This window comes from Mus caroli, chromosome 5 (genome assembly GCF_900094665.2).
Source record: "Mus caroli chromosome 5, CAROLI_EIJ_v1.1, whole genome shotgun sequence".
Taxonomy (NCBI): domain Eukaryota; kingdom Metazoa; phylum Chordata; class Mammalia; order Rodentia; family Muridae; genus Mus; species Mus caroli.
This window is the reverse complement of record NC_034574.1, coordinates 61,246,047-61,271,474: the sequence shown is the minus strand read 5'-3', so window position 1 is coordinate 61,271,474 and position 25,428 is coordinate 61,246,047. Positions and strand designations below refer to the sequence as shown.

Genomic DNA, 25,428 nt, shown 5'->3' with positions numbered 1-25,428 from the left:
TCATGTCTGATGAATGGATAGAGTCCTTCTTTCATTACTGTATGCTTCCAGCATCAAAACCCACTTTTTCAGGGCTGAGTAATTGAGACATCTTTGTAAGTATCCTCTATTTCCTTTTCTAGGGCATCAGGGTTTAATACACGCATGAGAAACACTTTCTCATCACACCATTCATCAGCATGGATATAAACTCATCACACCATTGCCATCAGCATGCCAGGGTGTAGAGCTGCTGCAGTATTCCTGAGCTGCTGCAGGAGGGGACAAGGGACAAGCCAGGCCTCTTACCTGGGCTGTAAGAATGGCAAAGCAAAGCACACTGTTCCAATCATTCCATTAAAATATAGCTGTGGTGTCCAAGAGGTAGGTGTGTCTGCATATACAGTATGTTCTGTTATACATGTATATTTATGTGCAGAATCCTTTTAGCAAGCAAATATGCATAATCTCACCAGAGTTATTGAAAGGCTTTTGAAAAGGTTAAGTTTAAAAGAACTCACACAATAATGTGCACTAAACAATCAAGCCACACTTGATTTTTATGTGTCTACTCTAATGCATGCTTTCTTTTTCTTATTCCTCCTGTATTTTCTTTTTTTCTCAGTTGTGTTGTTACTTTATTTTCTGTCTCTTCTTGTTCCTTTTGTTCTGTTAGCATTAGAAGAAAGTGTCTGTGTGGAGATAAATTGTACAACACAGCTCTCATTTCCCTGCACTGACTCTGGGCTCCACCCTGACCCTTCCTCCTTCACTGAGACATGAGAACTTTTACCAACAGGGGCAGCCAAAGTAGATGGAAGGAAAATCTGTGTCTGTGTGTGATCACCATGAAAACTAAAGAAAGGAATCAAATTATTTGCAGTACACTGAGAGATGAACAAACAGTACAATAAATCTACCTGCCAAGATCAAACAAAACTTCTGATAATTCATTTATTTCTTCCTTCCTTTTTCATCAGAAAATGCTCAGCATCACCCCCACCACCACCACCACCACCACCCATTCAGACAGATACAGCTGTCATGAGGTAATGGATACTCATGCTGTCTTGTCCAGGAGACACCATTTTGCAGCACTCCTCGGTGTTCTTTGGCTCAAACAGTGTTCCATCCTCTCTTCCATGATGTTCCTCTCTGAGAGAGAAATGCAGCTAGAGGGAGAGTGAGAACAAAATAATCACTGTTTTCTTTCCTCTGCCAACCAATAGCCTTTCTGAGGACTCTACCTTCAGCTTCTGGAAACTCTAACAAAAGCTGGTCTGGAAAGCAAGACCAGGGCTGGAATCGGATAAAGCATTTCCTTTGAATCTAGAAAACAGCACTCAAGAAGGGAATCCAGTTCAAATTTAGGCATCCCTAGTAGCTCAATCCAATGCAAAGGTCAGCTGACCCCATCAGAATCAGACCAACTGCCTGTCTATAAGATTTCTCCAAAACTATAAATAAATAATCAATTAAAGAACCAAAGATGAAGGGAAAGCAGTCATCATTTCAGGATAGGCAAGTACATGGAACCATGGAATATTCTATGGCTTAACGACACTTCCACTCTAATCAAGCCAGACCTGGGTCTTTAACACAACAGCCAGGAATTGTGGGTTTTAACAGTTCTATAGGGACCTCATCAAACAATTCCGTTTTCTATTTATGAATTCAGCTTAGGAGCTGTGTAAGTTTGCTCGGTGGGAATTCTGAACTCAGATTTGTTGCTCAAAGCTCTCCAGTTTGAATTTGGCTAGTCCTCTTTTTTCATATCTCCACTGGAAATAATGAGAGGAGATTCATTAGAGGTTGGCCTACAGCAAGGGAGTCAATGAAGGGTGTTATGGTGATGGATGATGGGGATCTAGTGGGGAAGCTAAATGGGAGAAGCCATCTGAGAGGCTTGGCACACGTCGGCTTCAATAAATGCTAGTTGCCGTCACTGCCATCACCAATAACATTATTAGTCTCTCTGTTGCAGAAAGGAAAACATCTTTCTCCCAAGTGAAAGCCAAAATGCTATACACACCAGAGATCTTAAATGAATGTGCTATTCCATCCCCTTTATCTTCAAACTCCTTCATTCAGTGTTTCATTTTCTAGCAGCATTTAACGGTACTTTTCTATCTGCCTTATCTTACAAAAGTCCCCTTGATTTCACATCTTCTAGTTAATTGCCTTTTCCCTCCTTAGTTGATAAAAAAAATCTTCCCATAATTTTCTACATGGCTGATTTTCCAATTTCCATTCCCATTTCAACCCACACCATGACCATGATGACTTTGGCCCCTACTGCTTCCACTGAAAGTTCTCTGCCTCCAGCCAAGCATCAGTTACTTCAGTTTTGCCCATGCTACTGAACACTTTCCTGTGTACAGCAAAAACTTTAGGCACATTTAATTTCACTTGCCATTCTCTTCTTGAAACATGCCATCCTCACCCCACCCCTACTTCTCACAACATGTTCCCTTTGCTTTGAAAGGATGCACCATCCCAGGCCTCCTGCATTCTCATTCCCGTTCTTTCCACCAATGATCAAATCCAAACGTTGAACTGATTCTTTCATTTATTTCTTCAAATCAGAAAATGGCTAACACCTCCTGCCCTGTTCCAGCAACTACAGCTATCATAGTTCACAGGTACACCAGCCCTGTAAGGTCCAGAAGACATTATTTTACAGTACTCCTTCCTATCCTCCAGTTCTTACAATCTTTCTATCCTTTCTTCTAAGATGATTCCCCGGGAAAGACAGACAGACAGGTAGGCAGGCAGGCAGACAGACAGACGGACGGACAGATACAGAGAGAGAACAAAATGATTACCTGTCTTTCTCTTGGATCAGTGCCAGCCTTGTTCTGATATTCTCTGGCTTTAAAACAGAATACAGACAAAACTTATCCCCTAAACTTACATTCCTTTTACAGAAGCCAGCCCCAAAGATTTCTGTATGCAACTAGCATCTCTTTCTCAATGTACATCTTTTCCTCTACTACCTTCTGTCAAGGTCAATCCTGCTTTTCATCTTGCCCAATGGCAGAAGTCACTTTTGGGTCTTTGTTTATACAACTCAGAAGCATTTGCATGGCCAGCTACTGCCTCCTTAAAATGCTTTCCACCTTCAGATCCAAGTCAACATTCTTCTGATGTGTCTCCTTCCTGGGGTTTTCTTTTTGTTTCTTCTCTTTGCCTTCTTTTAGATGCCCCCATCCTCCCATTTCTTAGGGTTTCATATTACCAGTTTTCTGTAATTTCTCTACTATATCCCCCTTAGATTATGTAATTTATTCACATTGATTTAAATAGTGTGTGTGGGGTTCAACTGAATGAGTCTATATTTATGTACCAATAACTTGTCTGACACCCTTATCTGGATGTTTAATTCACATCACATATCAAACTTCTGTTTATTCACTTGCTCACTCTTTCTTGCCTCTGTCTGGTCCTATCATCCCTTTATGCATTCTACAACCTATAAGCCACTGTCCCTTTTTCCTTCCTTCATGTCTTTCTTTCTTTTATTTTTCCCATATTCACTGCAGTAGCAGTTGTGGGGTCCAGCTGCTCAGTATGCATCCCAGTTGTGTCCCTTTGTCAACAGCGTGACTGCCAACAGAGCCCCACTCATGTTCCACTTTGACCGTCACATAATCTCCTGCATGAGGCCTCAGTTTCTCCACTCACCTGTCCGTAATCTAATTTATACACAGCTGTCTACGTGTTTTATTTTTTATTTGATCTTGACATTTTCCTGGAATGCTAGGAATACAGGACCATCAGAAAGAACAATGATTTCTTGATATGGGTCTTCTGGAAGTGAAAGTGTTGTTGTTACTCTTGGGGGAGGGGGGAAGGATCATAAAAATTTAAGGAAACTTTGCAAGGGTAGATGGTAAGACTGCAACTTGGATGGGTATGTTTCTTGTAGCCCTTTTACCAAGCTCCTTGTCTGTGTCCAAGGTGCTGAAAGAGTCGGCTCCTGCTACTTCCTACTTCATTCCTCCTTTCCTTCCCATCTTCTTGTTTAGCACACAATGAACATATCTCTCTTCTCAAAGACTAGGACTTTAGACTGGCTCTTCCATCTGCTAGAATACTCTGCTTTCAGCTGGTATTCTGGTATCACCTTAAATGTCACTCTCACACCATGGATTCTCTTAGTAATTTAAACTGCAGCCCCTCCCAGTTACTTCTCCACCACTCCACCCTGTTTTATTATCCCATTATCCTTCAAGTTTTATTACAATTATCCTTCAAGTTTTATTACAACTCCATACTTTACTCATTTGAGCCTACTCTTTAATAATGAGATAACTTTATCTTCTTTATTATAGTATCCCTTAAGTCTATAAAAGTGCCTAACATATCAAATTCTCAATAAGCCTTGATATATTATTAAAACGGTACAATTAAGAGAATATTTTAATGTCACCTCTGTTGGATAGCCATATGTGCTATTCTTTCATCATCTGCTGAGGGTTTTTACTGATGACCATTGCCTGCTGACCAGGCTACCCATTGTTATAAACATTTGTCATTGAGACTTTACTAAAAATACTCTGAACTACCTCAATTTCTCTATGTGTGTGAATGGACACACCCTCTTACAACCATAAAGCCCTCTAGATGTGGAGTGACATTGGCAACCCTTGAAGAATGGTAGTGGAATGAAAGGGAAGACCCCAATATTTGCAACAGAGAATGATTAGGTAAAGTGAAGCATACAAGTTGCACATGCCATTTAACCTTTTCATTCACATCTCAAAGTCTATTATCCTCTAAAACAGCGCAGTGAATTTATTTGATAACAGCTAGTGGCTGTTATGACCACTATTTTATAGTCTTCATACCTAAACGAAACAAAACAGAATAGGCAAGCTTCAGACAGATTTTTACATATAATTTAATGGTTGATTACTGTGACATCTACTTACTGATATTATAATGTATGGTAGCTTACTGGATGTATTTGAATTAATGGGTTCAACCTCCAAAATTTGCAAAAACTTTGAAGTATCACCTTTTCTTTCATCAAAATGTCATGAACACCATGAACAACACAGAACGCGTTGTACCCCCTCTCAAGTAAAAGAAAAAAACATATCACTTCCTAATGCAGTATGAAAATATTGTTTTCCTTTAAGGTTTTATTTGGCATGAGTGGACTACAAATACCAACAGAACTATGAATATTGGGATCGTGCCCAAATGAGGAAGCACTTGCCTGAGTCTAATAGTCCCAGAGCATAGCCAAGTCAGCATATTCTAAAACAGAAAGCATAGTCATGGTCTCCCAACTCCAGAATGAACAGCAAAATAAGACAGGCTGCAGCATTCCTGGTCCTGGTCCTAGAAGAATACAGAATCAAGGGTAGGAAAGTATGGGCTACAGGGCTGAACACACACAACTGCAGGATCATGAAAAACCATGAAGTCTCAAAGCCCTATAACTGGGCTAGGAGGTAGGAGACTGATTAGGGCAAGAGAGAGGGCAAATCTAAGGGATTCTTCTGCCTCGTTCTGAGATAATCATAGCCTGATCCATCACTCTTGGAATTAGCACATCTGGTCAAATCTCCCTGCTAAGGAGAAAGTAAATGAAAATACATGTGCCATCTTTCTAAACTGGAAAACCAGTCTCCAATTTCTCTCTCTGTGGTCTCCAAACTGGTGGCTTACAATCCTGCTTTCTTGATCTCTCTTTCTCTTTCCTACCTTAAAAGGGCAACTCTAGGTTGCCTGGTGCCATGAAGGCAAGTAAACAATAGCAGTAACTGGAGATGAAATCTTACCTTCTCATTAGCCACCAAGATGGTCATGAATTTAGTCACAGTCTTTGGTCCCTCTATACATACTACATATAGTGCAATGTCATCCAAAAATCTTTCCAAAAGTTCACATGCATCTTGAGAAGAGTCAGTATTTGCTGACCAACCAAATGTATGCTGAGATATTGAGTATTAGCTACCATTACCAGAAATAGTGGCTGCAGAAAAAGCCATCACAGCCGACCACGTCATAAAATCTACAAATGCCTTTCCCACTCCAGCTTCTACCATAATGAAGCAGAAGCAACAAGCTAGCTCCCTTGCCAAGGAGAATGTATTTCTACATGTTGCTTCCTCCAAGCAAAGATAAAGTCAAGCCTGTGCCATAAAGGGAAATCTTGGAAGGATGTATCATTATGTCCTTATTCTTTGTGGACTAGAATGGGAAAAGGCAATCAAGACAGCTTAACATGTCCTACCAGAAGCTATAAATGGGAATTTGTCCTCCCCTTAGGACTCACTGCATTTCAAAATATAGAACAAATAAAACAAAGGCTAATTAATGGGAACTTTTCTTTTGACAAACATTTCCTATGACTCCTCCCACCATACAACCAGATACTATCACTGATCCTAGGGTACTGAGTCCTTTAACCAGGAGTTAATATTTAAGGAAATTAAAGGAAGCTCGGGAATAGATGACCCATCAAATGTCTCTAAGTCTCTGGGTTTATTCTCCAGTACCAAAAAAGGCAAAAGCAAAGAAGAAAAAAATATTTTTAGCTGATCATAATGTACATGGCTGTAATTCCAGCACCCAAGAGGCTATGACAGGAGAATTGAAACTTGTAGTCAAGATTGTCTCATACAATGAACTCCAGGCCATCCAAGACTACTTAGTGAGTTCTTAACTCAAACAAAAACAAGGGCTAGAGTGCTTGTTCAGTGTGAATAAAGCTTCAGGGTTTAATCTAATCTGTGGTCATATATATACATATATGTGTATATATATGTATATGTATATACTGTATTCAATCCTGGGTTTTATATAAGTGTTTATACCTAATGCTAGAGTTACAGAAAAAGAAAAGGGAAACCCTTTAATTAGATAGTATATGCACCTGCCTCCTGTCACACCTGGCTCACAGATGTCTTTATGGGGAAGAAGAGAGCAACCAGTAACACTGTAACATCCCAGAATGCCTGATACTTGGTGATCTTGGAATGAGATTATGATTGCACTCCAGAGCATGACATGAAAATCAGTGGTTTAAAGATTACTAGAGAGAGACAGACAGACAGACACCCACACACACCCAGAGAGAGAGAGAGAGAGAGAGAGAGAGGGGGAGGGAGAGAGAGAGAGAGAGAGAGAGAGACATAAAGACACACACAGAGAAAATGAATTGAAACCCACAAGGAAAAAACTTACAAAATGTTCATTTTTTTTATCTGTATCTGTGGGCTCAAAGATTAAATCAGTTAAGACCAAAAGGTCATATTTCTAAAGAAATATTATTTCTTATTTCTAAAGAATTACCTTAATACTTTGTGAAACCCATAAGTTACTACATCCAAGTCTTAAAAAAATTGTACCATGACTAAACTTCCACAAAACTGAGTATAATATATATTTCAATTCTAACATGCTCTTTATTTTAGAGACCCACTCATGAACTAATTGTAATTGGTCTAATACCCACTATTTGGTCTAATACCCTTCTAGTTCCTTGATCCTGTTTCTGATGTTCATGTTTTTATTGCCCTTTGGAGTTAATGATTAATGAAGTTATTATTACTGAGAATAATCAAAATCAAAAAATTTTTAAATATTAACATTATAAAGTTAAGGCAAATACAAACACAAAGATAATGACTTGGGTCAGAGACTTTAAACAAAGTAAGGAAACAAAGAAGAGATGTTCTTGGCATGAACAGATCATTAACCCCCAACATAGTTTTTCCTCCCATGAACGGTTAAGACAGACAATGAATGTAGCAGAAAATACCCATCATTTTACCCCCTTTGCTATCCTAAGGGAAAAATGTACGTGACAGCCAAAACTCCTTAGAAGAAAGGCAGAATGTGAAATTCCACTTCACTCATCAGCTTCACTGAGTCAGTTTTCATTTTATTTATTACTTTGACTCACAATTTTATATTTGGAAAAGAAAAGGACATTGAAGAAATTAGTAAGCTTAAAGCAAAAGTTATCTCATACTTAGTGTTTTTCAATGTCTAAGTATAAATAAAAATATCTGTCAAAGCATCCTTCCAGATTTTGCTAAGACTATCATTACACACGTATTTTTAAACCCCATTAGGCAGAATATGCTTTAGAAAGCATTGAAGACTTAGATCATTGTGATTAGCATAATAATTAGGTCATTTGTCAAGAAGTGTTATGAATAATTCATTCTAATTAAGTAACTGATAGAATAATGAATCAATCCCATCAGTGCCAAAACTCAGCGAGTTATAGACGGCCATCAGTTCTGGAAAACTTCACTTCCAGTAATAACAGGATAGATTAAACTGTGACTAAGTACTTGTCTCAGGACGAGACACTCTAGTGTTGATGATCCACCCTGTTGCTGTGTTGTATGAGGAATAAGAGAAGAATAAGAATAAGAATAAGAATAAGAATAAGAATAAGAATAAGAATAAGAATAAGAATAAGAATAAGAATAAGAATAAGAATAAGAGAAATGACAAATTAGCGACATGAGAAGGAAACGTGACTACCTCCTTGACATGCACTCTACACATATCTGCGTAGAGATACTTTCCTCTGAGTGAGTAACTTAGCTGAGTGAGTAACCTCGGCAAACATGTGTTGGATGGTATGCATTATATATTGGAGCAAATTATTGGGAGACATAGATACAGGAAACAAAAGCCCCAACTCTGATAATGCCAGAGAAAATTATTATCATTATTATTATTATTATTATTATTATCTTGTCCCACACCTCCCTGCCCATGTGTCCTTATGGGAAGCAGAGAGTCTCCTTGTAAGGCCTATTGGAATACTGGGCTTCAGAACAGCCTATTATTAACTATCCTGCTGCTGATTCTGGCTTAGCCTGAAAGAAAACAGCTCAAAGGCTATGTTTATTTCCTCAGAGAGTGATAAAAGATCATTTTAAGATTTTTAATAAAAGACTGATGCTAAGAGACAGGAGACTAGCACACAAAATCCTATTTAGCTGGGAAAATGATTTATTTAAACTTCAATCAAACTGGGTCTCGTATTATTCTTGCTCAAGTGGACTCTGGACTTTTGGAAAGACCAAATGGAACCTTGTTTCAATGGGAGAATAAATAACATCAAAATATTAAAAGCTGTGAGTAATTCACTTGAACATGGGACATGTTTCTTGCACAAACAAGAAGAGATATGGGATCAATAAGCATTTGGCTCCAGTGCAGCCTACCCACTCCCCAGTTAACACTCTTGCCAAAGGCCTAGATTCATATTGTTTCTGTACTCAGTGGATTTGGTGTTGTGATGGTTTGTATATCCTTGGACCAGGTAGTGGCACCATCTGGAGGTGTGGCCTTGTTGGAACAGGTGTGACCTGGTTGGAATGGGTGTGTCACTGTGGCTGTGGGCATAAGACCCTCACCCTAGTTGCCTGGAAGTCAGTCTTCCACTAGCAGCCTTTGGATGAAGACTTAGAACTCTCAGCTCTACCTGTGCTATGCCTGCCTGGATACTGCCATGCTCCCACCTTGATGATAATGGACTGAACCTCTGAATCTGTAAGCCAGCCCCAATTAAATTTTGTTTTATTAAGCTTGCCTTGGTCATGGTGTCTGTTCACAGCAGTAAAACCCTAACTAAGACAGGTGTACTGACGGTCTCCAACGCTTACACTTACCCATGAAACATTGAAGTAGAAAGTCTACACCATCGTACTCTATTCCAGCCAAGCTACACATATGGTTTATCTCCTTCCTCTCATCTTTCCATCCTGTCCTCCAAAAAATCAGTGGGTATAATCTGCAAGCATCTCCCATGTGGGCCACATCATGGTCCTCACCACTTCAGCTCACTTTGACCATTTATAGATTGTTTTGGTGTAACATTGACCTTTGACACTGTTGCCCTTGACTTCAGCACAAATCTGATCAAAGCTACCTATCACACAAGATGTTTCAATACTTCCTAATTGCTTTGTTTACAATTGAGGGCCTATTGTCTTCTCCAGTTTCTGCTTAATCCAATAGCATAGTTGGATTTTTTGAGGATCTCAGAACCTATTAAACTCTCAAATCTTCAACTCTTTGCAAATTTTCTTAGTTCAGGCAAAGGAGGCATTCCAAGCCTATAAGTGCCATTTTATCACACACTTAAATAGAAACTTATACTTTATACTTTAAACTTTATACTTAAATCGAAACCCAGGATATTACCCAGATCATATGGCAATGTTACTACCCCCTTTCCTTATTTCATTGGGAAAAATATTGCATTATATATAAGCTATATGTGTTCAATTTAGAGCAATTGAAAATTCGAGTAAGCAAAATAAGATGTGCTTAACCTACAATCCAGGAAATTTGATATATCTTTTCTCTTAGTTTCTTGTAATTTTGGCTATAAATGTTACTGAATTTTGTCCCTTGGCCAAATAGTAGAAGAGCCTCATTCTCCCAAATCAGATCCGAGCTGCAAGCTGAGAATAAAGATGTCCTTAGCACAGAGAGTAGAGCACAGATAGACCACATGGGGTTGGTAATCCACATGGAGGACTTTGATAAGTGGAGATGTTTTGAGACTCCATGTTTCTTTATTTACTAATAAAAATTAAGCACCATGGTAATTTCTCTTCCTTATATTTTGAGTCTTCTTGGAACACTTGTTGTTTCTCCAATGGGGGTGCAAGCTCTTTCAGTCCTTTCTCTAGCTCCTCCACTGGGGACCTTTTGCTCAGTCCAATAGTTGGCTGAGAGCATCAACCTCTATATTTGTCAGGCACTGGCAGAGCCTCTCAGGAGACAGCTATATCAGGCTCCTGCCAACAAACACTTGTTGGCATCCACAATAGTGTCTGGGTTTGGTGGTTGTTTATGGGATGGATCTCAGGTGGGGCAGTCTCTGGATTGTCTTTCCTTCAGTCTCTGCTCCACACTTTCTCTCTGTATCTCCTCCCATGGGTATTTTGTTCCCCCTTCTAAGAAGGACTGAAGTATCCATACTTGGGTCTTCCTTCTTCTTGAGCTTCATTTGGTCTGTGAATTGTGTCTTGGTCTAGAGAAGACTCGATGCCCCCATGTAGGGGAATACTAAAACAGGGAAGCAGGAGTGGGTGGGTTTGTGAGCAGGGGGAGGGGGAATGGGATAGGGAGTTTTCAGAGGAGAAACCAGGAAAGGGGATAACATTTGACATGTAAATAAAGAAAATATCTAATAAAAAAGGACAAAATTTAAAAAAGAAAGAAAGAAAAAAGAAAATAGATCTACCTGAAGACCCAGCTATACCACTCTTGGGAATAAACCCTAAATATGTCCCACCATGCCACAGGGGCACATGTTCTACTATGTTCATAGCAGCCTTGTTTGTGATAGCCAGAAGGTGGAAACAACCCAGATGTCCCAGAACTGAAGAATGGATACAGAAAATGTTGTTCATTTACACAACGGGTTACTACTCAGCTATTAAGAATGAAGACATCCTGAGTTTTGCAGGCAAATGGATGGAACTAGAAAATATCATCCTGAATGAGGCAACTCAGACCCAAAAGGATGTGCATGAATTACAGGGCTGGAAATGAAAAAGAGCCTGAGGAAAAGAAGGTCCAGCAATAGGCCCAAAGTGGGATCCAGCTCAAGGGGACGTCCCAAGGTCTCACACTATTAGTGAAGCTATGGAGCACTCACAAAAAGGGATCTATCATGACTGCACTCCAGAAGACACAACAAGCAGCTGAAAGAGTCAGATGCAACTATTTGCACCCAACCAATGGACAGAAGCAGCTGACCCCTTGTGGCTGAATTAGGGAAGGCTGAAAGAAGCTGGAGAACCGCAGTCTCAATTAATCTGGACCCCCAAGATCTCTCAAACACAGGACTACCAAACAGGCAGCATATACCAGCTGATATAAGCCTACCCCCTACCCCCACCCCATGCACACACATACAGTAGAGAGCTGCCGCCTCTGTGTTCATTCAGAGATGATGCATCTAACCCTCAAGAGACTGGAGACCCAAGGGGGTTTAGAGGTCAGGTGGGGTGGGAGGTGGGGACATCCACGTGGAAACAGGGAGTGGGGAGGAGGTATGGGATGTGGAACAGTCGGAGGGTGGACAGGGTGGGGGGAATAAAATATGGAGTGTATCTGGACAGTGGTGGCGCATGCCTTTAATCTTAGCACTTGGGAGGCAGAGGCAGGCAGATTTCTGAGTTTGAGACCAGCCTGGTCTACAGAGTGAGTTCCAGGAGAGCCAGTGCTACACAGAGAAACCCTGTCTCGAAAAAAAAAATATGGAGTGTAAAAAAAATTATTTTTTTTTAATTTTTTTTAAAAACCTCTAGCCTGTGCAGCTTGATTCATGCTTATGTCTGCCATTATAGCGGTCTGTTTCATGTCTCCATTGTTCAGGCTCCAGAAGAGTTAAGGACAGTGGCCTTTACTTACCAAAGTGTCTGTTTCTTTGGTGACTCAAAGGCTCTCTTGCAGTTAATGCTTTCTGGTGAACATTAGCTCTGAACATGAAGAGCCTCTCTCATTTAGAGCTCATTAGCATAGGGCTATGCCTGTGTCTCTACCCCAAACTCCCCTGTCCCTGACCTTTAATAGTCCTCTTTTCATTGATGTATAAAAACAACTATTTGCCAACTTCTTTGCTTCCCTCTTGCTCTCTCTGAATGAGGCAACCATGGCACTTGGAGTTTCTAGGCTTGAACACCATCATAGACCATGTCTCAAGCAGTTGCCATATGTAACCTCTAAATTGGTCCTTAAAATATGTGTTATTCTTCATTCCTCAGTTCCCAGGCGCCTAGTTCAACAGTGGTAGATTTTGCTAAGAAAGAACTGGGAGAATTATTGGCCTATATATATGCTATGATATGGGAAATCTTTTCCTAGCAATAATTTTGCTTCTTCTCCATCCATTAATAATTATAGATATGAAAACGAACACAAACTAGGCCCAGGCTTATCAATTCTTGATAAGAAAGGTGTCTGGGTAAAAGTCAAAATTGCTTCAGGCAAAGATAATAGAACCATAATGGAGATTTGTTTATTAATTCTTTCATAGTGTTCTTAGGTTCTTGAAACAATATGTAAGTTGGTTTTCAGCAAATATCTACATATATTTGTTTTTAGTCTTTACTCCAGATTGCATGTTTATATAAGTATTGTATTCCACATTGGTTCCTTTCAGCCTATATTTTCTATCTCTTCCCTTCTCTGTCTCCCTCTGCCTCTCCCTTTCCCTCTCCCCCTCCCTTTCCCCCCCCTCTCTCTCTCACACACACACACAAACACAGATTGCTTCAAAATTGTGTCCTATTCCATTTAATCCACATCTCTCCTAATGATGGGTAGGCAGTTTGCCTCGATTCCTCATTACCAGAAACAATGATACAATTAATATTTTTAGAGAGGAGAATCTCTTTAGATTGTGTAATCAATAGCATTTCTCTTGGACTACATGGAAGAAATGTACTTAGTTTTATTAAATACTGCCATCTCCAAAATCAATACACTCCTGCTACACCCCACCATAGCCTGAGAATCTTTAACCCCCCCCCCCACACACACACACACATTCCTACCAACAATCACCATTATCCAGATAGCCTAGAGTGACAATGGCAACAGAGAAACCTCATTTCTCTTTGAGCCTCTAACTATCCGTTGTTTGAGTATTTTGACATATGACTAGTTACCTTTTAGAAATCTTTGCTCTTTAAATTATACCTTTTAAACCCTGTTAATGTTTTCCCAAATTTTGGTAAAAAATGTCCCATCCCCAGTTCAACTTTCCCTTAGTTGGACTCTGAATTTGTTCATGCCTACTCCAATACCAGAAGAAAAGAGGCCACAGTGCGTGGAGTCAGAGTCGTCAGAGTCTTAGCTGACTGTATCAAATATAGCTTACTCTTTTGAAATTTTACAAAATGTGTCATAATTACAATAGCCTGAGAGAACTGTACACAAAACAGCTGTGAAGAGCCCAAGTTCTGTTAACTCCACAGTGAATTCACTGCTGGTTCACATCCACATGACTCCTATCTAGGCCAACTATTCCATTCACCCAGCCTATTTCTCTGTTCTTGTACACCAGTAGAGCCATATCAGGTTTGCTACCATGCTATACCCTTGAGCTTAGCAATAAGATGGTATTCACCTATTTTTATGCAATTTCCCAAACACCAATGAAAATTGCTCTTGAATCTTCTAATAACATTTTCTATTCTATTTTCAATTTAGATGTTAAACACTGCCCCTTTGGCTTTCCTACCAGGGAATGAGTTCTCCTAGCCAATTACAGGTTGCCCACCAACACTGGTTGACTAAGAGCATTCAATCCATAAATACTGAATAAAAACCACCCCAACTTAAAAGATTTCTTAAACACTAACATTGAGTTTAAACAATCATTGAGTTTAAAGCACAGCAGAATGAGCTCTGTAGTTAATGACAGAGCCTGCTGGCCCAAGAAGAGAAAGGCACTCTCAGAAACTCCTACTCTGAAAGGAAGTCCTATCCTTTTATTAAAAATTGAAAATAGGTTCGAGTCTGGTGGTCAGAGTTTGATATCTGGGACCCACATAGAGGAAGAAGAAAGCTGACTCCCTCGGCTTGTCTTCTGGCTTCCACAATCACACTATAGAATGTGAAGCCATGTGTGTGTGCACCTGCACATAAATAAAATAAATAGATGTTGTTTAATTAATCAACATTGGCTAGGGGGCAGAAAATAAGTTTCATCAGGGATTTGGCCCCTGGTAGGACATTCATATTCCAGTAGATGGTCCTACACCCATGAACGTACAGGGAGCATTGTGAGGACTCAAAGGATTTTTACTTTTAAGGTCATGAAGTTGGGAGGACAAAGTAGTGGAGTGGAGAAAGGAATTTAAAGGAAGGAAGTGAGAGAACAGTTGTTTAAAACATATCATATGTATGTCTCAATAAAAATAAAGTATAAATAACCGTTACTTTACTGTACCTATATCACATCAATAGCCATTACTTGTAATAGCTATGTTCCTTTGTAATATCACAATCCATGGGTTTAGCAAATCATGTTTTATCTTCATATTTTACATTTCAGATGGGATGTTTGTGTGTGTGTCTGTGTGTGAGTGTGAGTCTGAGTATGTTTGTGTGTGTGTGTGTGTGTGTGTGTGCATGTGCGCATTCATGCAAATTGAGAGTCTGTTGTAATTTCCATGACTACTGTAATAGGGTTAATAGTGAATGAAGGAGTTGAGTTGGAGGTGGTGAGGCATTAAGGACCTGGCTTTGTATCTTATTAATTATGACCCATACCATGATAACCATAAAGAACCTGGATTTAACATGTGGTGACCCACTTCTTCCTCACCAACAATCACTTGCTTCAGTTCTCTAGTTCTCTATGCTGACCAAGTAGATATTGAAACTATCAACTTTACACATCTCTAGTGATAGAAAGCCTCCACAGTTTCTAAGAGTCCAAGGTTCCTACAGATTATGAAGGGACAGGCAGGAAGAAGGGACAGCGAAGAGTGTTCCCTAAATGGTAATTCCCTATCTTAAATTCAGTTTTATGCTATATTGTTTCCTGTTACTGTTTAACTCCACCATGTACAAAGGGGTACAACATCTCATTACACATTACACAGCAATACACATGCATATATCCTCCATGGTGAGACAGAGGGTGTTCTGGAAACATATAGACCATCCACTCAGTGAGTTGTGTAGGGTGTAGATCCTGACCCTGTTCTGTTCCATGCCTGGAAGACTCCTTGCTGATGTCAGCACTGTTGGTCACATGATTCACTCTGAGAAACACTGAAAGACACAACAAAGTCTATCTGATTCCCAGCTTCCCTAGAGTTCACAGTCTCAAAGAACACACCGACTTAGATGCTAATGATTCATATTCAAGGTAGCAGAAAGTGAATATAGAAGAGGCTGAATACACAGGCAGCCCTCAGGTCTCATCCGATGATCAGTAGTGGGAGCCATTGCCAGAATCTCACTTCAGATACTTAAAGAAGAAATACAAATCAGAAGGCTGGGCGAGACACCAGTCAATAGGTCACCAAACAATTCAACATGCACTCTCAACTCTCTGGCTCTTTTCTTGCCTACTTTTGGCACACAGTTGCACAATCAGACATCTGCTTCCTGGTATCAGGGAGAGCAATAAAGACCATGTGCTTCACAGATAAGCATTGAGACAATGTTAGCTTCTTCCTGGTTTCTGCAAATACATTGTTATACTAGGTGGCTTTTCAGCATGGCAGGGATGTATCCTTGCAGAAATTAGTAAAGCTATCGAGCCTGGAAATCACAGTTGTTATGAAATAGCCTGGCTCACCCTTATGTGTAGGTGTCTGGGTGTCAGGCTAAAGGAAAGACAAATGCATATCTGCCCACACACTCAGCAGGGAATTGCGTTGGAAAATCCCGGGGCCGTGAGACAGGTTGTTTTTCTGTATTCTCAACAAGTTAGCAATGCCAATGCTGTGCTTTCAAAATGTCAGAAATGTGGAAATCCTCGCAATGAAACAAGAGGTCACAGAACTAGATGGCAAGGTCAATAGTACGCTGCATGTTCTTCAGGACACAGGACATCCGTGTTTACAAATGTCCACAACCTTGTTGATGAAGACATTTTCTCTGGATTTTACTTTGACCTGTCTTCTTATCGGGAAGGAAATTCTCTGTCTCATCCATTGTCTGCTTCTCAAAACCATCACAGTGACTGTCTTCTGTCACAGAATGGAGTTGGGAGAATCAAAAGGACATGTGTATAAAAGACCTGTGGAAGTTGCAAAATGAGGATGCTGATTACCAATATTTATTGAGCAATCTTATGTGCCTGGAATTTTCCATTGCTAATTCAGCACTCCAAACAATCCAATGAAATAGGATTATCAGGTTATAATAAGAAAATTTGAGCTAGGGAGATTCAATTCCTTGCCATTGGTTGATTACCATACTGGTTTTAACAAGCCAAGCCAAGCTAATAATATTAATTTATTTTTGTGGTGTGTGTGTGTGTGTGTGTGTGTGTATATACATGCCATGACATGTGTGTTAAGTCAGAGGACACCTCTTTGGACAGTTGGTTTTCGCCTGCCATCTTGTGGGATCCAGAAGTCACTTAAAAGCATATTTGTTAGTTTCTCTACTTACTGAGTCATCTCTAAAGCCCGATTGTTAATTTTTGAGCTTCAATTACCACTATCAACTTCTTTTTAAAAAAAAAACTGTTTTTAAAATGATATTTATTTTAACTGATAGGTAAAAAATGTTAAACTATACATTTTAGAGGCACATCTATATGACTACAGACTAGAGTTAAGGTTAAGGGTTCATTTAGTACATTTATATGATACTTTTACACACATTTTATATTTAGGTGACACATACTTATTTCCTAAATTATTTATCACTTTTATACAGAATAAACATTCTCATACCTTTCTTTCAGCTCTCTGAAACATGAAGAATGAAATCGGTATGTATAGTGACTCTACTTAAAGCACTCTAAAATTTTGACTCTACTACAACTTAAGATCCATCACTGTGTGCCCTATCACCACCAGCTCTTCCCAGATCCTAGTAATCGCTCTTCTATTCTCAGTTTCTATTAATAAACCTCCTTGGAGTCCACATGGTACTGTGCTCATCCTTCTGTGTCTGGCTTATTTCATTTAGTATAAAGATCTCCAGTACCATCCTTGCTACCACAGAAGGCAGGGTTTCCTTCTTTGTATCTGAATAATATTCTGAGATATAGATAGATAGATAGATAGATAGATAGATAGATAGATAGATAGATAGATAGATCAGATGTAGAGATCAGATAAATAGATCTGATATACAGATCAGAATATATATGTATATATCACATTTTCTTTAACAATTCACCAGGTGATGGATATTTAAATAGTTTCCATTTCTTCACACACACACACCTCTTTTTTTATATCTCAATGATAGTTTCTCCTCTCTCCTCTCCTCTGATCTGCTCTCCATACCTCCCATATGCCTTATCCCAATCCACTCCTCTGTTTCTCTTCAGCAAAGGACAGATTTCCCATGGATATCAACCTAACATGACTTATAAAGTTGCAGTAAGGCTAGGCACCTCCCCTCATACTGGGGCTAGATGAGGTAACCCAAAAGCAGGCAACAGAGTGAGATACAGCCCATGCTCTCAATGTTAAAGAGTCCCACAAGAAAACCAAGCTCCATAATTGTAACATATATGCAGAAGGCCTAGGCCACTCCCACACAGGCTTCCTGAATGGGAGTTCAGTCTCAATGACTCCCTATGACTGATTGATTCTGTGGGTTTTTCCTATAGTGTTCTTGACATCTCTGGCTCCCTGAATTCTTCCTCCCCTCTTCCCCAGGATTCCCTGAACTCCACCTAATATTTGGCTTTGGGTTCCTGCGTCCATTTCCATCAGTTGCTGGTCTTCAGCCAGCAGCTGACAATTGGACTAGGTGCCAGTCTACACATACAGCAGAAATCATTAGGAACCATTTTCTATTCTAGGTCTCTGGACTATGCAGCCTCTCATTCCTGGCTCTTCAGGCAGTGTCAGGGGTGGGATCCCTGTCATGTCACAGGTCTCAAGGTGGGCCAGTCATTGATTGTTTCTGTGCCACCTTTACCCTACTACATCTTGTAGGCAAGACACATTGTAAGTCAAGGGTTTTGTGGCTGGGTTGGTATCCCAATTCCTCCACTGGAAGTCTTATAGGAGATGGTAAGTCCAGGCTCTCCACCATTGCTAGGAGTCATAGATTCCTGGGAGTTTCCATTGCACAAGGTTTTAGCTCATCTCACAGATGCTTCTCCATTCCAGTTGTCTCTCATCCTACTCTCTGCAGTGGGTTGGCCTAATGCTGCCTGTATTCAAATGCTAATTTGGGGCTCCCAAGACTGGTTGCCCCAGAGAGGAAAGAGTCCCAAGTAAGAGGCTGAGAGACCCTGTTTCTAAGTTGTTTCTAATAGGTAAATAAAAATGTGACAGCCAATAGCTGGGCAAGAAAGACATAGGAGGGGTTTAGGTTTTCTGGGCTTGGGTCAGAGGAAAAGAAAAAGGAGATCAGGAGAGAGAGAAGCAGAAGTTGCCATAGACTAACTGAGCCATGTGGGCTACTCAACTGGAGTTAAGAGCAGCCTAGATGAAACATAGTAAGTACTAAGCAATAATTCAGGGTTGTCAATAGGAAAAGTAGATTCTAACAGCACAGAAGGTAGAAGCTTCTCAGCTATTGTGCTTTTCATTCTTTATTGTAAATATAAAGGCTGTGAGTGTGCTTTTTTAATCCAGGAACTCAATGATCTAAGGTGAAGTAGAAGCCCCAAGCTGGGATTTAAATACTTTTGACAACAACTCTCACCCTCCATTCTCCCCCATGACTCCTTGTTACTTAGCTTCCTTGGGACTATGAATTATAGCATGGTTATCCTGTATTTCACAGCTGATATCCACATATAAGTGAGTATATACCATGTTTGTCTTTCTGGGTCTGGGTTACCTTACTCAGGATGTTTTTGTTTTGTTTTGTTTTTCTAGTTCCATTTATTGTTGATAGCACCACAATGAACATGATCATGTAGACATTACTTCAGCAGACCTATTTCTATTCCTCCTGGTACTCCCTTCCTCAGAAGTGGGCTTGCTAGGTCATATAATGGCTCCATTTTTTTAAGGAAATTCCATAATGTTTTCTGTAATCACAATGTTTCAGGGTTTCTGTATCTTCACGTCCTTTCCAGGGTTTGTCCTCTGGGCTTTGGGTGCACACCTGCACTTTCACTAAAGTGTGGTGAGGTCACATTGCAGTTTTGATTTGCTTTTCTCAAATTAATGGCACTCAGAACTCTTTCCTATCTCACTAGGCCACCTGAGTGACTTTTTGTGAGAAATTCATATTCTAATATGTTGCCCATCTTTTAATATATTTGTGTTTATTGACTGTTTATTCTGAAGTTGTGTTTGGAGTTCAATATCATTTTGCATTCTAACCATTAGCCTCTTGCTAGATCTATAATTTAAAAATATTTGCCCCATTCTTTAAATTCCTCTTCACTCTGCCAAATTGCTCCCATCGCTGTGAAGAAACTCTATTGTTTAATGTGATCCTTTAGTCCATTTTTGCCCATTCCAGGGTATGAAGCATTTGCTCTGAATTTTCTTCTAATAGGTTTACAATTTCACATCTTACCCTAGTACTTTTTAAATCAAACTAGTGAGAAGTAGCGATCTAACTACCATGTCTGCATGTGGACACTCAGCTTTGCCACTTCATTGATTGAAAAGCCAATCCCTAAAGCTCTGCAGTTTCCTCCTGGGGGGTCACAGCTCATTAATTAAGAATATTCATATTAAAGTGCAAAATGGGCTATGGGTATAATTCAATGATAGAGTAGTTGCAGAGAATGCACAAGGCTCTGGGATCAACACCAAGCATTGGAAAGAGAAATGAATAAATGGATAGGTAGGTAGGTAGATAGATAGGTAGATAGATAGATAGATAGATAGATAGATAGATAGATAGATAGATAGGACACAGAACATTTAGAAGAGTGTAAAAACTGACCTTTCATTCCTCTATGCTAACATTAGAAGGGGGAAGGTCATAATCAGAAGAGTTAGAAGAAATACTGTAACTCTTTAAAGAGAATTTCCTCTCCATTTGTCTGACCGTTCTCACCTTGAGATATGCTTTTTCCTTGTCTCATGTGTCTCTTCCTATTTCATGATGTGGTTTCTAACCTTCAAATTTGTTAAATCTTCACAACTTACTGATACATTTTCTGTCTTCTTGTTTACCATAGATATAGCTCTGTGATTAAAGAATCAGTCCCAGTGAGCTTTGGCTCATGCACTAAACCAGTAAATCACATTGGCTCTATACATATTAAGATACACATTGCTTCTCTTCAGCAACCTGCAATTATATTAATCCATGTTGCCTATAAGTTGAGTTCCTATGATTTCTGCCTTCTGAAACTAAATATGAAAATTATTCCTCAAGTGATATATCTCCACAAAAGTCACCGGTCTAAAGTAAAATAGTCACTTGGGAAATTAAATTACAGAAATCCACATCTATAAAGTCACTCTCATATAACACAAAGTCACAAAGAAGAAGATCATAAATATGTAAGGAAATTTTCCTCTACAGGACTTAAACATTCTTTTTTCTGGCTAAAGGGTTTGTCTGTTATTCTTAATTGAAGTTTTTGATATAATTATATATTTTCATACAGCTTTAAGAAACTAAAATGGAGAAGTTCTGGCTATTTTCACCTAATACTCTGTCTCAGTTAGGGTTTACTGCTGTGAGCAGACACCATGACCAAGGCAACTCTTATAAAGGATAGCACTAATTGGGGCTGGCTTACAGGTATAGAGGTTCAGTTCATTATAATAAGTGCTGGAGCATGGCAGCATTCAGGCAGGAAAGGTATAGAAAGAGCTAAGAGTTCTACATCTTCATCTGAAGGCAGCTAGAAAAAGACTGACTTCCAGGATGTGGGTCTTAAAGCCCATGCCTACAGTGGCATCCTTCCTTCAATAAAGCAACACCTATTGCAACAAGTACACACCCGGTGACCCCTCTCATAATCCTTCCCTTATCCTCTAAATGGGTGGGGGCCTCCTTGGTATCCCCCCATCCTTGTTACATCAAGTCTCTTCAAGGCTGGGTGCATCCTTTCCCACTCGGGCTAGACAAGGCTGCCCAGCTAGAAAAACATATCCCACATACAGGCAACAGCAGAATGATAAACCACACACAAGACTTTTGACTCCAAATTTATCCTGTCTACAAGAAATTCAGGCGTGGAAGATGGAGTAGACTGAGGGAATAACCAACCAATAACTGGCCCAAATTGACACCCATCCCATGGGCAAGTACCAATCCCTGGTACTATTAATGCTGTTCTAGTATGCCTGAAGATAGCTAGCATGGCTGTCCTCTGAGAGTCTCCACCCAGTAGCTGATCCAGACATATGCAGACACCCATAATCAAACAGTGGATGGAGCTTGAGGACTCTTATGAAAGAATAGGAGGAAGGATTGTAGGCCTCAAAGGGGACAGGAACTCTACAGGAAGACCAACAGAATCAACTAACCTGGACCCCTGGGACTCTCAGAGACTGAAACACCAACCAAAGGACATACAGGGCTAGACCTAGGCTTCCCCACACATATGGAGCAGATGTGTGGATCCCAAAAGCTGTTGACTTAAGCATTCTTCTTCTTTTGATACATAAAACAATGCTGCAAAGATGCAGTGCATAATGGTTAATTCCCACCGACTGCAGACTGCAAGTAGGCACCAGAACTTTGCTTGCTTAAGTGTAAAACATCCACCCATCCTCGCTAGGGGGGGCGTGGTGGTCCAGGAGCTCAGGGACTTGCACATGCTCATCATGGACTTCAAGGAGGGAGAAGCACTCCAGAAGGCCAACCAATAACCAGAACAGTTTTCATTTCTTCTCATTTCCAAAAAGGAATATATATGTACTCGTCTGCTTCTTGAAAACGTGACTTTCTCACACCCTCTTGACACCTTTCTGTTTATGCAAATGAAAAGGAGAAAGAACAAACTGCTCTGAGTCGTGAACGTCACGCTTTCAGAAAAAGAGGTTTCAAGAATAAGCCCACAATACATACGGGAGGGTGGGAGGAAAGCCAGAGTGGGCCAGGTTTTTGTTAAAACTGCTGTCAGTCACCCTAGGCATGGCAAGACAAAAGAGACAAAATATAATACAAATACATCACACAGGGGAAAATTACTTAGGGCTAATGACATTTTTTTAATTCCCCATCATTAGCATATAAACAAAAATGATTTAGAGAGGCAGCTCAGCAGTCACGCTCTTAGCTGTAAGACCAAATGTGTATGTAAAGAACACTTGCTAGAGCTAAAGTAGCCTTTCATTCCACAGGTTTGTAGTTAGGGGTTTGGAGTATTGTGGGTTAATTAATTTTATGTTAGGGTTTTTTGCTTGTTTGGTTGGTTGCTTGGTTTTTATTTTGTTTTGCTTGCATTTGGTTTTTGTTTTGAGAGTTTATTGCTGCTGTTGTTAATTTGTTAGTCTGTTTGTCTTTTATAATATTTTAGCAGGGTCCATTAAACACAAACTGAGTTTAAATCAGTATTTTGTTCTGAAGTTCCAAGCTGGAAAACTACCTTATAAAATATCACAGCATTCTTTGAGTAGTATTAGTATACTAACCTTGTTGAATATGCTCAAGCAAAACCATAAAACACCAAATGTTATTCCAGATAAGATACTAGCACAAGGTGCATTTATATGCTAAATCCTGATAAAATACATAAAGACAACTGGTCAAATGATTTGAGGATTAATTGATGAACTAGAGGTTTTCATCCATTTAGAAGTTTTAAACCATCATATTTTAAAATTGGAAAATGAAAGAGGAGGTATGAAATGACCTCTGTGCTTCTAGTTCTCAGAGGTATTCATGGTCATGTTTAAAGACCTTCTATATTTGAGATAGCCAAGTGCTCCTGGGGTGTGTGTGTGTGTGTGTGTGTGTGTGTGTGTGTGTGTGTGTGTGTGTGTGTGTGTGTCTGAGAGACAGAGACAGGAAGACACAGAAAGACAGACAGACAGAGACAGAAACAGGCAAAAACAGAGAGACAGAGACAGAATATAAAACTTGGGAGCATTAATTCCACTTGAGAAATTAGCCTGAGTACACTGTAATTTATGAAAGTTTTAAAAAAATTTCTTTTACAGATAATGCCTTCTTCTAGGCTCTGCTGGTCTAATTAAATGCAATTTTGATTTCTTTCTGAAGCTCAGATTGCCATAGCTGGGCCAGAGGGAGCTCTTTTTAAGTTGGATCCTGAGTCCTGTCAACACCACATCAGAACGTTTCAAACTGTACTTGTTTTTTTGGCAACAACAGTTTCTATCCAGATCTTGAAATATCTTTTCCCCAAGACAGAGAATCAACTCTTCCTAAAAGCCCCGACATTTTTAATTGGATTTTCCTATTGCCTTATGATCTTCCTAGTGGAAGTTATAGTCTTTCACGAAATGGTAATTAGACCTCTTTATTTATATGCTCATTTGATTTTTTTAAATTTCATACATTAAAATGAGTATAAAAGATAGAATATTCTGAGTGATTTGTTATATTTTTACTCTGTCTAATTTTATGCACAGTTTTCCAACCCTAAGATCCTATTTTAGATCAAGGGTTCTCTCTATTCCCAAGAAACCTCAGAACCAGCCTAGTTTTACAAATCTGTATTCTTAGCAGTTGCTCTTATCTTTAATCAGTTTTATAATTACTTTTTATTTAAAGTAAAATAAAAAATGTTTACAGACAGCTACTTGGCAAATTCTAAGAAATGTGCTTTATCCCTCTATGCATATAGACATAAATGTCAGTCTTTTGTAGTTTATTTTAAAAATAATTAATAATTACATCTGCAAATAATAAAAAAACACTTAAAACTGTAAAGCAGGTAGATGAGGTAGTGCACACCCATAATTCTAGAACTAAAGAGCCTGAAGCAAGATGATCATGTGTTTAAGGCTATCCTGGACTACATAATGAGACTGTCTAAAAATAGATGATAAGTCAGTGAGAAGATACATCTGATGTATTTTTAGTCTTTAGTTCTAATAAACCAAGACTTGGGTGTATGCAGAAAACCCCATCATTTAAGCTCAGTGTCTAAGCCCTCACAAAGGAAGCATTGCTTGGTCTCTTTGACATTACGGCCAATGGGACCCTACAGAGCTAGATCAATGGTATGGCTATTCACATACAGGAGAAAGACCCCCTATTGATGCAGTAGCAATACTCAAATTAGCAGTACCCAATTGTTAGAGAAAATTATACCGATTATCTTGTCAAGGAATCCCAAGTTATAAAGGGGTTCTCTACCATTATGACTGTATTATGTGATTTTCAGAACTCAATACCCAAGCCATCTGAACATGGGGCTTTCAAAAAGTCATTGAGGAGTAAGTTTCTTTCTCTGCCTGGAGCCTATTGAAGAGACTTGTGAACAACTGCTCGAAGCACAGACATGTGGATGATTATAGCCTGTATTTAGCTTTGCCAAAACCAAGCTCCACTTAGAATAAAACATTCTTCACCATTCCTTTTCATTTTCTACAGATGAAAATCCAAAATCCTAAACAGGAACAGTAATTAGTCCCAAACTATTGCATCTGAGTCCTATGTTCATGATCCTGGGAAAAAGACAGTGCAGAAATAAGATTGACATTAAAAAGTAGACAGCAGGAATTTTTCCCCTGTACCCATATCTTCGAGGCTTTTCCCTACTTTCTCCTCTATAAGTTTCAGTGTCTCTGGTTTTCTGTGGAGTTCCTTAATCCACTTAGATTTGACCTTGGTACAAGGAGATAGGAATGGATCAATTTGCATTCTTCTACATGATAGCCGCCAGTTGTGCCA

General features: G+C 39.5%; 1 long non-coding RNA gene across 1 annotated transcript in view; it reads right to left on the bottom strand.

Moving 5' to 3' along the window:
- Nucleotides 1-923: 923 nt before the first annotated feature.
- The window catches only part of LOC110295402, a 36,445-nt gene continuing 11,940 nt past the window's right edge, over nucleotides 924-25,428 (bottom strand). Inside the window, exons 3-4 of the long non-coding RNA XR_002378057.1 lie at nucleotides 2,805-2,851; nucleotides 924-1,151 (exon numbers count right to left, since the gene is read on the bottom strand). This is a non-coding gene — a long non-coding RNA (uncharacterized LOC110295402). The remainder of the gene's footprint in view (nucleotides 1,152-2,804; nucleotides 2,852-25,428) is intronic.